Below are 15,088 nucleotides of genomic sequence, written 5' to 3'. Positions count from 1 at the left end.
TGAATATATTTTCTTTATGTATATATTAAACAGACCTGGACAAACATTGGTAAAGTTGATTACACCTAAGAGTCTTTAGTTTATCTTTTGAAACTATTGGTTATTATTGGTCTCTCTAGGCTTTTATAATGAGGTTTTAAATACTGAAAACCATATTAGTTTTTTAGAATCATTTTCTTTAATAGAGACTAGTGATGCATAAGCTTCTGTAACAAACTTGTATGGGTACTAAATAATCCAAAATAGAATCTTGAAAGCAGTTAACACTTTTGGATTTACACAATCTTTTGTGTTTGATTTTTAAAATAAAGTGCTTGTATTTGTATTCTTTATATTTTGGGGTAATTATCTACTTGATGTTTATAGGTCTGTCTTTTTCACCTGAGAAACAGAATCTCATTCAGTATATTTAGCTTTATAATAGTCACGGAGCCAAATCTTTGGGCTGTATCAAAAGCACGAAGTCTAGAATGTGTATATTCACAATGATGTATATTTTGTGCCTTCTATAACTTTGGAAAGTGTCTCAGAAAACCTGGAAGTCCCTCTTTCTTCATAAGACATTCATATGTATTTATGAAGATGACTCTAATCGATCTTTTGGGTATCTAATCGATACTAATTTGTATCTCTTCATATTCATTCTGCACAATCTGTATATAGTACATCAACTTAGAGGTGTGACATTTAACTTTTTTTAAAAAACTGGGAGGTCAATAAAAGTTAAGCTGTTTAACAAAAATAATAATAATAATTTTAGAACCTACCCACTAAGTAGCTGAGGCACATTTGTTAAGTGCATTCCATTTGAAGCTTGCTGTTATTATTCAGCACCTTTTACAGCATTGTGGGGAAAACTGATATGTCTTCACATGGCAAAAAACAAGCAGTGCAGTTTGTAAAATCGTTCTTTGACCATTTCTTTATTTTAACCATATAAAGCAAGCAGTGAAGACATGGTGCAGTGGGTGAAGTGCTTGTTCTACAGACAGGATCTGAGTTCAGATTTCTGACTTCCCACGGGGGTGAGGGAGCAGAGTATTGCAATGCCTGCCAGTAGACCCAGCATCAGAAGGCAGAGAAAATTGGGTCTTGGTGTTTTACTGGCTGGCTGTTCTAGCCAGCTGATGAGTTGAGTGTTCGGTGGCAAACCCTGCTCAAAAACTAAAAAGTGATAGAGGAAGATACACAACATTGACCTTCAGTCAACACACGTGTATACTCATAAAAACATGTATCCACATGTACATGCATGTGCATGTACACACACACACACCACACACACACACAAACAAAGAGATTGTTCTGTCGTTTTCTGGCCACCCAGACCTGAATAATCACACAGAAACTATATTAATTATAACACTGTTTGGCCTATTATCTTAGTTTCTTATTAACTAACTCTTACATCGTAAATTAACCCATTTCTATTGATCTGTGTATCACCACGAGACTGTGGCTTACAGGGTAAATTTCTGTTCTAACGTCTTTCTTCTTTAGTGGATACATGGTGCCTCTTTGCCTCTGCCTACTCTCTCTTTGTCTCTTCCAGCTTGGTTATATTCTGCTCTGCCATAGGCCTAAGTAGCTTCTTTATTAACCAATGGTAATAAAACATATTCACATCATCTCTCCTTTTCTGTCTAAATAAAAAGGATCCCACATCATCTCCCCTTTTCTGTCTAAATAAAAAGGAAGGTTTTAACTTTAACATAGTAAAATTACATATAACAAAACAGGTTCAAACAAGAATTATAGTAACAATATTTAGTCTATTTGTATCTGTCAAATTAAAGAAAATATAATATCTATTTTATCTTTGTGAGTGTAAAGTTTCATATCTAATTATCTTTTATCATAACTAAGGAAAATAATAACTATCTGTTTTCAACTCTTTAAAGACCCCAGAAGGATATAATATTACCTTAGTAAATATTGCATGAAGTGCATTGTAAGCAACTTCCAAAACTTAGAATTGACAGAGCCATCTTGCTATCTGAACAGTCACACAAAATTCTTCTGTAACATTGGGGCATCCATCGTCAGCCTGCAGGCTCATAGTATCTGACAGACTTTCCTATGAAGCAGGAAATTGGAAAGGCTTTCTTACCTATCTAGGCAGTTTGTCAGTCACTTTCTTCTATGTCCTGCAGAAAGTCTGGCAGTTTCTTCTGTGAAGCAGCAACTCTGCAGGGCCATCTCAAACAGGTCTCAGATTTGTCGTGTTGAAGATAGCCTTGAATTCCTGACCTCCTGCCTCCACCCTCCTGTGCTGTGTTTGCTGGAGTTTAACACTGTACCCTGGTTTAAATTTCTTCTTCTGATAAGACAAAACAGGTTTGATTTGCAGAAAGCATGGGAATCATTGTTGGCCAATGGCTATGCATTGTAGCTCTTCACCTCACTCTCTTTAGTCTGTCAGACATTTCATTGTGTCTCATTTTCTTTGTTTTTCCTTTCTTGTGTTCTGATATGTATTCTGACATAATTTCTCACCATATAGACCTGACTGGCCTGGAACTCACCATATAGACTTGAACCCACAGAGCTCCATGTGCCTCTGCCTCTCAAGTGCTGAGATTAAATGTACACTGGAATCTTGTTTTTTAAAGTACTGATATGATTTTAGTTGCTATCAATATGCAACCTAAAATACTCACTTTTACCTTTGCCCTCCACAGAGAGAATTTATAATAAATGAAAATATTAAATGAGTAGTGCTCGGCATAGTAGCCCGTGCCTGCAATCCCAACACTTAGGAGGCTGAGTCAGGAACATCAAAAGATGATCAAGGAGAGTGTTAATTAGAAAATGAGACTCTGAAGAAAGGAAGGAAGGAAGTAAGGAAGGAAGGGAAGGAGGGAGGGAGGGAGGGAGGGAGGGAGGGAGGGAGGGAGGAAGAGAGAGAGAGAAAGAGGAAGAAAATGTACTTTATACCAACACTGATACACAACGAAAATGCTAGTCCATGCAAACCAGGAGAGGTACCTGCTCTCCAATTCCCACCTGGCACAGCAGACTGAATGAAGTGAGGACAGAGCATGGAAGGAATATTGAAATCTGTTTATTGGAACAGTCTAGACCTTCATGACAAAAAATTAACAGCAGAAACTTTGGAGTCAATATGATATAAACCAGTTCTTGCATCTATTGGCTGCATTTATCTTGGGCAATTCACCTTGCCCCCCTGGGTCACAGTCATCCAAAAACAAATAATGAAAATAATCTCCTCCATCAAGTGCTTTCTGTAATGCCTCAGATAATTCCAGATCACCAAGGAGACTTGAAACAGTTAATGCCTTTCCCATGCTCCTTCTTGGGCTTAGCAAAAAGCAGGAGGTGTTCTAGCATTCTTTCAGACATCTGGACAGAGCCTAGGACCAGGGAATAAAAAAAAGCCAACATCAACAAAAACAAAAACAGTAGAGGGGTTCAAGTCTGAGCAAGGGTCCTACACCGCTGGCTGCAGGTTCCAGGAGGAATCTGTGGAGTGAAATGCTCATGGGAAGGGGGGAAAACCTCAGGAGTTCGGTCTGCAAGGAAGGCACCAAACACTGAGATCCAGTAGAGAGAAAAGGGTGCTTATCTATTATTACTGTGTTGTGGACAAGCACACTATGCATGCACTTCCAAGCTATACCCTTATCCTAAGAAAGCGTGTGTAATAGTAGAAGCTTAACTATTTGGAGGAAGCCTGTGAATGGGGAAGGCCTGGGGAGTAGAATGAGGCCTATAAATGCCCTGTGACTGAGTACTGTCAATCAAAATCATTGAGTTGGAGGCAGAGAAACATTTGTCCTAAGGCCGAGATTTAAGAGAACATTCCCTAAGTAAACTAACAAGGAGAAGATAGGAGTTTGGTGACAAAAAGACTCAATTTGAAACAGGATAGAGAGAAGAGCAAGGTCAGCTCTGGAGGACCAGCTGGCGCGTGGCGCTGAGTCACTGTGACCTAACGCCAAGTCAGCAGAAGACAGGCTCTCTGATTGTTCCCCAGGCCTGGGGCAGGGCTAACTGCACAGATGGAATCCACGGGGACACTGTAGCACAGTTGTCTGAGCTTGTGGAGAAAGGACAAAGATTCTATGTAATCTCAGCCAGGAGCTTTCCAGCCAGTGGCAGAAGCCAAATTCTTAACGCTGTTTTCAGAGTCTGATAACAGACACCAAATAGAGTACTTCTTTGTTGCTGTGTCTCAGCCACCCAGGAACTTATTCCAGTTTTCTATCGCTCCTAGGATCTTAAAAGTCAGAATCTAGAAGTTGAACAAATCAGCTGTATCAGTCGAGCATGAGGCAAACTCAGACTAGCAACCCAGAGTGCAGTGTCAAGCTCTTCTCCATTGACTCACAGTACTTGGGGCTGCTATGATTGGTAGTCAGTAGGTCCCCTCTCCCTTGCCTTAGGATATAACTCGCTGCTAATGGCCATGTCTTTGAGGCAGAATCAGATACTTGGAGAGAGAGGAGTGAGAAAGAGGGAGGGAAGGAGGAAGAGAGAGAGAGAGAATGTCTACATATATAACACAAAATACACCATTTTAGCCATTATGAAGTGTGAAATTGTGCAGCTAATATTAACTATTTTGTACAACTAGGCACTCTATATCCATTTATCCACTGTCCACAGGCAGTGTGTGTGTGAATTCAAACATGGCAGACAGAAGGTAGAAACTGTCATTGCAGTGAACCTGAATTTCCAGTCGCTATTATTCCTGAAAAGCTTTTTTCTTTTTTCCCCCAGAAATTGAGAACTAAAACAGCTTACCACATTGTTCTCTCAGCTCAGCTCTCCATTGAAAAAGAAAGTCAAGCAAACTCCCTTGACAATTTAAGCAAAAGCCCACATCCTCACCTTAATTATGGCATACTCTCTGCCAAAGCTGAAGCTGGTTTTGTTAGGAGTGATTTCTGTGGGCTGACATTAAGAAAGAAAGAAAGAAAGAAAGAAAGAAAGAAAGAAAGAAAGAAAGGAAGGAAGGAAGGAAGGAAGGAAGGAAGGAAGGAAGGAAGGAAGGAAAAGAAAAGAAATATCGCCATTTCTAGTTTCTCGAGAACACTGGCCTGATAGATTGAAATTAGGCACTCATTAAAACCATGACCTTTTCAAAGTAAGAGGGGGAGGGAAAGGATGAAGTGAGACATGTGGCAATGGTGTCCATCATCCAGGACCAAACCCTGTTCTCTGATCCACGCCCATCTGCGCATGCTCTCTGCAGAGCTCTCCTGGCTAACACCAGAAAAGACGTGAGGGGTCAGCTATTCCACTACAGAATTAAAGACTCTGAAAGTCAGGATTGGACCAACTTGCTCAACCATTCCTCTGCATACACTGGAGAAGACATTAAAAGTAAGAATTAGCAAAGTTTGAATCTGGGAAGTCAGTGGAGCACAAGAAAAGGAATCAGTGAAATAGAATCAAAACGGAAAATGGAGAGGAACAAGAGAGACTTTGGCTGAGATTTTTGTTTGTTTGTTGTTTTGTTTCCTGAACTCAGCAGAACATGATGTGGGAAGAGTGTCATAAGCTGAGCAGAAGCTACAACCGTGAGTGCCTTAAAGTGCCTTTTACAAGAGAAGGGAAGAAAATATGTCACTGCCTGAATCCCACTCACAGAAAGCTTCTAAAAGCAGGAGGGAGAGGAAGGAAGGTTGTCATGTGACCACTCCATTTGCCTTTGCTGGGACTCTTGGGGGACAAGTTTATCTGCCCCTTTGTGTGGATGTCTCATGTGTTAGACACTTCCCAAAGTAAATAATTATCTTGGTATGAGACAGGCTTTCAATCATTCTGATTCCAAGGAAGTCTCCCCCTTCATCCCTTGGCATTATTTTTTTGTAAACAAATTAGAGAAGAATTGCTTTGATCTGATTCTGTGAAGTGAACGTTTTATGTCTACTTTATGTTTCAGATCTTCAGAAAGAACAAATAAAACAAAGTATTGCTTTGGCTGTGTCAAAGGATTTGAGCCTGCATAGTGTTTGAATCCTGGATTCAGCTTGAAGCAAGGCTTTCTTCTGTTTTCTCCCCAAGCCCTTTTAACGTCTTCTACATGGAGTACTTCTTGTTCATGCACAGCTAGTCTTTAAACATCAATAAAAAAAGATCACAGACTTATGGTCAGAAAGGGAATTAAGACAACAGATGGCTTTGTTCTCTGGTTTCAGACACCACACACATATGCATGAACCAATCTCCTTTCATAAAATGGAAAGAAAAAAAAAAGCTAATTAAAACCCATGTGTCAGAGCCACTTCTACCTGAACCGATCTCCTTTGTCAGGCATTAAGAGTCTTCATGCTGAGATTGGCCACAGTGGCCTTCACCTGCCATAGAACTCAGTTCAGATTCCCGTTGTAAAGCACGAGCACTACAGCCGTCCACACCTATTTTGCTGTGATCTCCTGGGCGGAATTCGTCATCGAGCCCTTTTGGACAGCAGCTGTCAGGTGCTGTTGTAGGTGTTGTGAGAGATGGGAGACTATTTAGAGCACAGGGCCTCACTTCAAGGAGCTCCTTTCTAGGGGAAGGCAGCTTTACACACTTAACTGTAATAAGACATTAGTGTTCCACCCGGACTTCATCAGATGGTTCTTCCCTGAGCTAGGATGAAGAGAGAAGATGAAATGAAGAAGATGGGAAATTTGACACTGTGTAGAATTAATAATGTTTATTAATAGATGACCTTTTCTTCTCTAATCAATTCAAGCTCTCTAAGCATACTCTTGCATTATACTCCATAACTTCTGCAGATCAAAAAAACCACTTGCTGATTGACTGATCATGGAGTTAGATTCAGTGATGAAAAGAAGCATAACTCATGTGGAATGATTCCTTGCATATTAGCTAATACTTAGGTAAGACAGCAAATTTTAAAATTATTTACCTAAGCAATTATCCAAGATTTATTCAGATAGTAATTGAAAGAATTTATGCTGCATAGAAGAAGAAAAATTCTTATAGCACCCATTTTCTCTTTTTCTCACCTTCCATCTTCTTCCTTTCTTTCTTGTTTCCTTCTCTCTTCCTCCACTCCTACCTTCTGTTTATTTGTAACTCATGCTGGCCTCCATTCCTGCTTTCTCAGTTCTCCAAGTGAGAATTCCATTCTACATTGAAATATTTATAAACATATATTTACATTTTGATATTATTCTGATTGAAAGCAGCATGGGAATAGGAGAATGTTCACAGACACCTGGATTGCTCAGACTGAGCTTTCACAGTCTACCTGTTGTGGGTGGAATGTGCTCTTAGACATCTGGATAGCTTGAGCTTGGTGTTAACATTTGACTTTTATTCTTTAAAAGCAAGATGAGCAATTGTATTAGTCAGGATTTTCTAGATTAACAGAATTTATAGAGTGAATCTCTCTGTGTGTATAGAGAAGGAATTTCTTATTATGCTTTTAGGCTGTAGTCTAGTTATTCCAATGATGGCTGCCTATGAATGCTAGGTCCAAGAATCAAGTAGTTTTATGTACACAAGACTGAATGTCTCAGCCAGTGTTCAGTATATGTTGGAATCCTGAAGAAGCAGGCTCTAATTATAGTAAAGGAGTGGAGGTTCTAGCAAGGGCAAGAGCAAGCAGGCAAAGAGAGGCTCCCTTCTTCCATGAACTTTATATAGGCTCCTGAAAGAATGTGTGGTCCAGACTACAGGTTGGTCCCCACCTCACAAGACCTGGATTAATGCTATGTCTTCCCCACTCCAAAGACCCAGAGTAGTAGTGGATCTTTCTACTTCAAGTGATTCAATTGAGCAAATATTCTCTTACAGGTGTGACCAGACATTTTTGGATTTAATTTAATTCCAGATGTAGTCAATTAGACAACCAAAATCGCCATGTTTGTTTGAAGGCAGATAATAAAAAGGAACACTCTAGTAAATCTATTTGGGAGTCTCTGCATATCTGTAACTCTTCTCAAAACTTTTATGGAGGAAGCTGAGAATGTTTCATCACTACTCAGCGCTGCCTGGATCTCCAAATGGATCAACTACCTCTGTGATGCTAGTTGAGAGGCTGAAACAAGAGTACGTTCAGTTTCAGACAAATAAATCTGGGCTACAAAGAAAGACTTTATCTCAGAAAACATGAGAAACGCAGTAATTTATTGATCCTGAGTTTGTTTGTCTTTGCAAACAACTTCTTGTTTGCAATTGGATCAAAGTTTTTTTTTTTTGGGGGGAAGCAAATTTCACTAATAAATATGGCATACCCATTGTTTAAAAGATTAACTCTGAGATTCATTGATTTGTTTGAAAAACAAAAGACAAGAATGGGCATAAGATGAAAGATATGTCACAGACACCATTTTCAACAGTTTCCAAAATCACTTTGGTATGAAAGAATCTGTTCCTTGAAAGACATGACCATTTGATGATCACACTTTCTAAAAGGTACTGTTAGAACTCACCTCACAAGGGCATGGCTGCCGAATAGACGAAGATCTGTGCATGAAAATGTGTCAGCCTCAGACGTTATCTTCACAGGATTCCTTTCAAAGGACTGCACTGGTTTAGACATTTGTTTCACTCTGTACCTGCCTCGGCCCTCCACACTCTCATCTTGTCAGGGCAAGGTCAAAACTTCATTTATTTCAGTTGAATCAGGGAGTTCAGACCCTGAAGACAAAACTGAACAAGAGGTGAAACAGTACGTGTTTAAAACAAATGTTGTAAGTCACACAAGATTTTGCTCCTTCACTTATAAAGAAATTTTTGGGGTTGGCTATAGAAGCCAGAGAATTATCAAATAAGGCAAGAAGCTCAGGCATGAATTTTAGGTTTTGATAGAGTCAGCAAATAACTATTTTGAGAATTCTCGGTTAAACTTGAATTTTTGATGAACTATATCTAATTTTTAACACTAGTATGCACAGATAATCCCCTGGTAAACAATTAAAAACAGTTTTACTATATGACCTGGAGAAAAGATTAAGTAGCTCAGGTCCCTTGCTGCACCTCCAGAGGACCATGGTTCAATTCTATCAACCACAAATATCTCGCAACCAGTTGTAACTCTAGGAAACCCAATGCCTCCTAGTTTCTTGGTTCTGCACAAGGCATACAAGTAATGTACACATAAATACATGCAGGTAAAACATACAAACACATGAAATAAAATGCTTTATAAATTAATATAAATAACATCAGTATAGCTGATTCAACATTTAAGGCAAACTATGCTGAAATTACAAGAGGTTTATCAGAAATGAAATTTCACTAGGAATCTTGCATTTTATTAGATCTGTCAGTTCTGAGTTCTTAGTTCTTGCTAGTTAGTTCAAGGCCAGCCTGATCTACAAGAGTTAGTTCCAGGACAGGCTCCAAAGCCACAGAGAAACCCTGTCTAGAAAAACCAAAAAAAAAAAAAAAATCTTTTGAGTCAGAAGGGAATTAGATTACCCAAATTCAAAAGCAAAACAAACAGTAATTATACAAATGTCAATCATGGAAGAAGCTATAAAAATAAAAGCTTGGTATGTAGAATGAGACTTTTATTAAAATGAGCAGGAAGGGACTGGAGAGATGACTCAGCAGTTAGCAACAGTGGCTGCTCTTCCAGAGGACCTGGGCTTGATTCCCAACAACCAAAAAGGACAGATGACAGCCATCTGTAACTCCAGAAAGTCAGAGTCAGAGCCCAGTGGCCCCCACTGACCATGTCGGGCAATGCATGTACGTAGTACACAGACATCTATGTATGTTGGGGTGGGGGAGAACAGATTTTTAACACAGCCATGAACCACCAGCAGCTGATGAGATGAACCATATCCACTAGACTGTTTTAAAGCAGTGCCGACCACTTTGGACAGGATAAAGGACTATTATAAGTGAGGTCCAAAAAGATGGTTTTAGTTTTAAAACACTGCTGATGTAATTTGCTGTAAATGGGAGAAGAACATTCCTGTGGGAAAGAGCTATTATGGAGACAGTGTTAAGCTGGTCTAACAAGCAACAGTATGCTTTTCTGGCTTGGGGGTGCCATAGCAAGTGATATATACACAAAAACCAAAGATGCCAAAGATAAAACGTGTGTGTGGGTCAGGCCCTGAATGTAAGGGGGTTGCGAATATTGCCTTGTCTTTTCATTCAACATCCACCATTCAGGTGGTTTCCACCAGTACCCTTAGTTACCAGAACTTAGGTTATTTTGACCCATTTTTGTGTGCGAGCTGAGACCTTCCCATACTATAGAACGTTATTTGATGAGAAGCCATGACCTAATTTTCAAAACACTGACTTTAAAAGAAAATGCTGAAACCTAACTAAGTTGGATGCGGCTGACCTGACCGGACATCTGGTTACCACACAATTCATTATGTATTAACTTAAACACACATAGAATCCAGATTTCCTTCATCCATCAAATTTAATCATATTCTACTCAAAAACCATTTTTGGCTATCTTTCAAAAAATACAGAACTGTTCTGTTATGAAGAGGGGTATGATTAATAAGATGGCAGTGTCTACTCTTGCACAGTAGGAATTGTGGGAGCCAAAGATGAGCAAGCGTTTTCAAATAGCCACATAGAGGAGTGTACACAACACACTTGCATGTTTGCGCACACCACTGAGACTTAAATGGCCTTCCTGTAGAAGCGAGTTCATATAAGACTCAGAGGTGAGGGAAAATGTTATGTGACCCATTCTGAAGCTCAGATTCCAGACACTTCTCTGTCTTCACAAATAGGGGAATGAAAAGGGGAGATTGAGTCCCTGAGAGTATCAAGGATGGTAGACATGGGCATCCCTGTCTTAAGTCACCAAACTTACTTTATTCTAGAATCTTCAGATTCAAGGGATCACAGCACTTTTCAGAGCTTTTGTGGGGCTGCTCAGTGGTCTATGTCGTACCTTGCTTTGTGTGAGAAGCCAAGAGTCAGGAACCAGTACTCATTAATAACTCTTATTTTCTCCTTGAATGATAGGAAAGGAACACATTTCTTTTGGAGTACCTTTAAGAATCTCCTTAGGGGATCCATCAAGATGTCCTCTGTTCCCATAGGGACCACTCTGCAACAGGGTTCTGAAGGCCCCTTGTTTAACACTCACCAGAGAAATTCCTGCTCTGATAGGAACAGTACTCTGGTGTCTTCTCTGAAGGTACAGAGAGAGCTGCCTTAGAAGCCCAGGATGTGAATAGGAGCAGCGGGGGGCAGGATCTCCAGAGGTGTCACAGCCACAGGGTCCCTCCTTGATCCAGCTGCTTATGGAAGTGGAGTTGCCTTAGTAGAAGCTGTAGCGGCGTGGTGCTAAGGCTTTTCCTGTCATTGTCCCACGGTGGGCATACCTCCCCTCTGCTCAATCCTTAGCCTGGGAGTGGGGCAGTTGGGGGCTCAGCAGGAGAGATCCCTGCACCATCTTTTGAATTTGGTACCCAGTTTGCTGCTCTGCTTATTTAATACTGAGGTATAACACAGAGGCACCGTCCTGAGGTCCAGAGATGTTGCATTGTGTTGCATGTTGCATTGTGACTCTGTCACTGACAGAGTCCAGGCAACATACATGATAATCATGTAGAAGATAAAACTCTAGCTAAGCAAGTGGTCAGCCAAAATGGGATGCTGGAGAATTTGGAGCTTTCCAAGATGAGACATTCCTTTCTTTACTTAGAAAGAAAATTTGGGTACCAAATTAAAATGCAGATCTCTTGTGGAAGATCGCAAAGAAGGCTGCTTCAAGTGCCTCCAATGTTTTCCTTTTGAAACTTAAGGAGAGTTAAGGCAAGTTCACAAACCACCCACGGAATTCTGAAAGAACTCTTCACTGAGGACCAATGCACGTGGTCAGATATTGTCTGCCTCCCCTTCTTTCTGTGTTTTTCCTTGATCACAAGTCATCTATTGAGCTCCTGTGTGCATCTCCCTCAGTTAAGCATCTTCTGTGCTGGCAGCTACAGCACCGAAGCCAGCAAATCATTAGCAGCATCATTCAGAAAGATTCAGAGTCCTGGGAGGGAGGTTCCACAGTGACAGAACACTGGTTCTGTTGTGCAGAGGAAAGATTAAAGCTGTCTGGTTTGCCTGTGTAGATGAAGTTGAATTTGTTACATTGACTGTAATAATGAACCACATGCATGACCAGTGCTAATATTGATTGCAAAATTCCCAAGGCTCACCAAGTCTAAGGTAGCTACAGCAGCAAAGTTGTTGGTGCTTACTTCTGAACTGTTGCACTGGGAAAAGTTACCACTATAGGAGCATTTTTGTGCTAAGAGTATATATATATATATATATATATATATATATATATATATATATATATACACTATATAATTACATATATATAATTCTATATATATAGAATAAAAATGAGGAAGATGAATTCATCTTCTATGATAAAATTTACCTGTTAATTGCTGATGTGCCCCATCCTATTCAGGAGCTCAAATATTACTTTTCAAGTTGTATATGGCTTTCGTTTTTCTTCTTCCTTCCTTCCTTTCTTTCTCTTTTTCTTTTTGAGATAAGGTCTCACTATGTAGCCCCAGCTGATTTAGACACAGATGCAAACATGAGGCTGTCCTGGAACTCAGAGAGATCTGCCTGCCTCTGTCTCTCTAGTGCTGTGACTAAAGGTGTGGGCCACCATGCTTGGTGCATTGCATTTTTGTTGACTGAATTTTGTTTGTTCTAGCACAGGCAAAGAATCCCTTCACAGGTAGTCTGGGTTTATTCTCTAAGATAAAAGCATATTTTTCAGTTAAGATATGTGTGGTCAGTTTTATTTTTTTCATATTGACTTTATTTATTGCCAATGAGAAAACTGTGAAACTTCTTTTGGCTTTTCTGTAAAGGCCAACTAGTGCCTAGAGATCTCACCAAGTGAATGAGTTTCTTGAATCACAAAAGAGAGAAATAAAGTGTCATATTGGCCATTGATAAGAACTGCCTGACATGGAAGCAGCTGCTTGCTGAAGGAAACTGCGCAGGACAGGATTCCGCACCGAAAATTTGAAAACGGAAGTTAGGTGAAGAATAAATATTGCAGAGTTGACTCATTCTGTAGATGCTCCAAATTGTCCCATCTTTGCACTTTTAGGGGCGTGTGTATTGAAACTGTGCTGATATGTTTTATATTTTATGATATTTATATTTCTTCAAACTACTATCTTGTTTGCGGTCACTTGGTTTTGTCTGTCTTCTGCCTTTGAAGAAAGAACGTGCTTATGATGATCTTACAGGTGGTGCTGATGATGGAGCAGCAGGAGTCTCCTTACCTCTGTTTCTCCATTTAATATTGTTTTTGTAGTAATTTGCCCAAGCTTCAGCTACAACTTGAATGTAATTCTCTAATCATCAAGGCCAGCTCCTCTTACCAAGGATAGGATGATATTCTGAGAGGGGAAAGCATGGATATTTTGTTTGTTTGCATCATCAAATAAACCGTAGCTCAGGAAAGAAGCAATATGAGGAACTCAGTTATGATCTGTGGAGTGGAGAGGGCGCTTTGCTTGTAATTGACCTGCACACTCATCTCTTCTCAGTCAGCACTGGCCTGGACTGCTGCACCTCTTGGGGAACACACTTCTGCAACTGCTTTGTTCTTTCTTGGTCCACTGTGATGGGACAGGTTGCTGAAAGGATCCTCTGTCATCTCAACTCTTTAATTTACAGTAGAGGATGGATCTAGCCCTGTTCTTAGACTCTGTATTAGAGACAATGACAGTTGCCAATATCACATTGAATCAGGAGTGTACTGACTTAATCCAAAGAACCATAGCTGGATTAATAGAGCCAGGATTCAGTATTGCAAATTTTAAAAGGGAGGTTGGGTGAAAACCAAATATTCCACATTTAACTGTGTTGTGCTGTAAATACTTTAGATTGGCCCATATTTGTAGTTTGGGAACTTGTACTTCAGAGTGGTACTGATAGGTCCTACTTTACATGATACTTAAGTTTTTCAAACTGCTCTCATATCCCCAGTCATTTTTTTCTATCCTTTACCCTTTAATAGAATATAATGGGTGTGGTGGCAATGATGGTGCTGGTGACAATGACTGAGTAGGGGTTTTCTTATATCCACTTAGTTGTGTGAAGCATTAACAGTCTTTATCTCAGCTGAGAACACAGTGAGCAAGCGTTTGCAAAACCTGATGGCTAAGTCTAAGGCTACAGTAGTACTATTTTTTTTTAATGGTCTTTGATGCTTGACTATGCTCAGGCTTGACAAAGAAACAGATCCTGGACTGTGTCTATTTAAGATTGTGAAAGATAATGCTTGACAGAACAGCTTATCTGCCCACACACCGGTGGCAGAAATGCAGCAAATTGCTCAGAGGACAGCCAAGCCATTAGGCAAGCTTGATAGGGAATGACAGACAAGGTGATACTGATTAGCTTTCTAAGAAATGCTTTTTAAGCTAGGTGGAGCTAACATCTACTACTTGGAAGGAATTTGGTTAGTTTGTCAAGAACTAACAGCTATTGAGAAACACAGCAAGACAGCACCCAGAGATGCAAGATGAACAGTAAGAGAGGCATTCCTTCCTTTTCTTCCTTGTGTATTCTGAAGACTGGGAAAATTTAGTGTGAGACACAGATGCTCATAAGCAGTGATATATTCCCTCTTTTCTCTTCTCCCAGTGGAGTAGCCTAAGGACATTCATGACTTTTCAGACAATTATTTGCCCAGCATTTCCTCTCTCCTGAGCACTTAGCCTCATAGAGGGTAGATTGTAGAGGGAAGAAAAAAACGGCCAGAGACCACAAAATATGGTTTATGTGGGGTTAAGAATATTGCCATCAACCTTACTGTGGTCACTCCTTCATTCATATTTTCCAATGTCATGCCATTCCCATTGTCTGATGCTAACTCCTAAGAGGGGAATTGGATGTGCAATGGGCCTGGAAGATGAATGGATTTGAACTCATCTATTACTTTCCGAGCAGCAGACTGCTTGCTGCTGCCATTTGTACCGCCATTATTTTACTTTCTCCTAAAGTTCAGAAGTTGCTTGCAAAAGTGGAGAAAAGGAGCATATGGCCTCAGTACACAGACACAAAAAAGGCTTGTGGCTCACCCCAACTTTCTCTGCTGTAATTGGATTTGGGGAACAAGTGCCCAGCACTTAATCAC

The sequence above is a fragment of the Myodes glareolus genome, chromosome 12 (genome assembly GCF_982192425.1).
Source record: "Myodes glareolus chromosome 12, mMyoGla1.1, whole genome shotgun sequence".
Taxonomy (NCBI): domain Eukaryota; kingdom Metazoa; phylum Chordata; class Mammalia; order Rodentia; family Cricetidae; genus Myodes; species Myodes glareolus.
Note: the sequence above shows the minus strand (reverse complement) of the source record.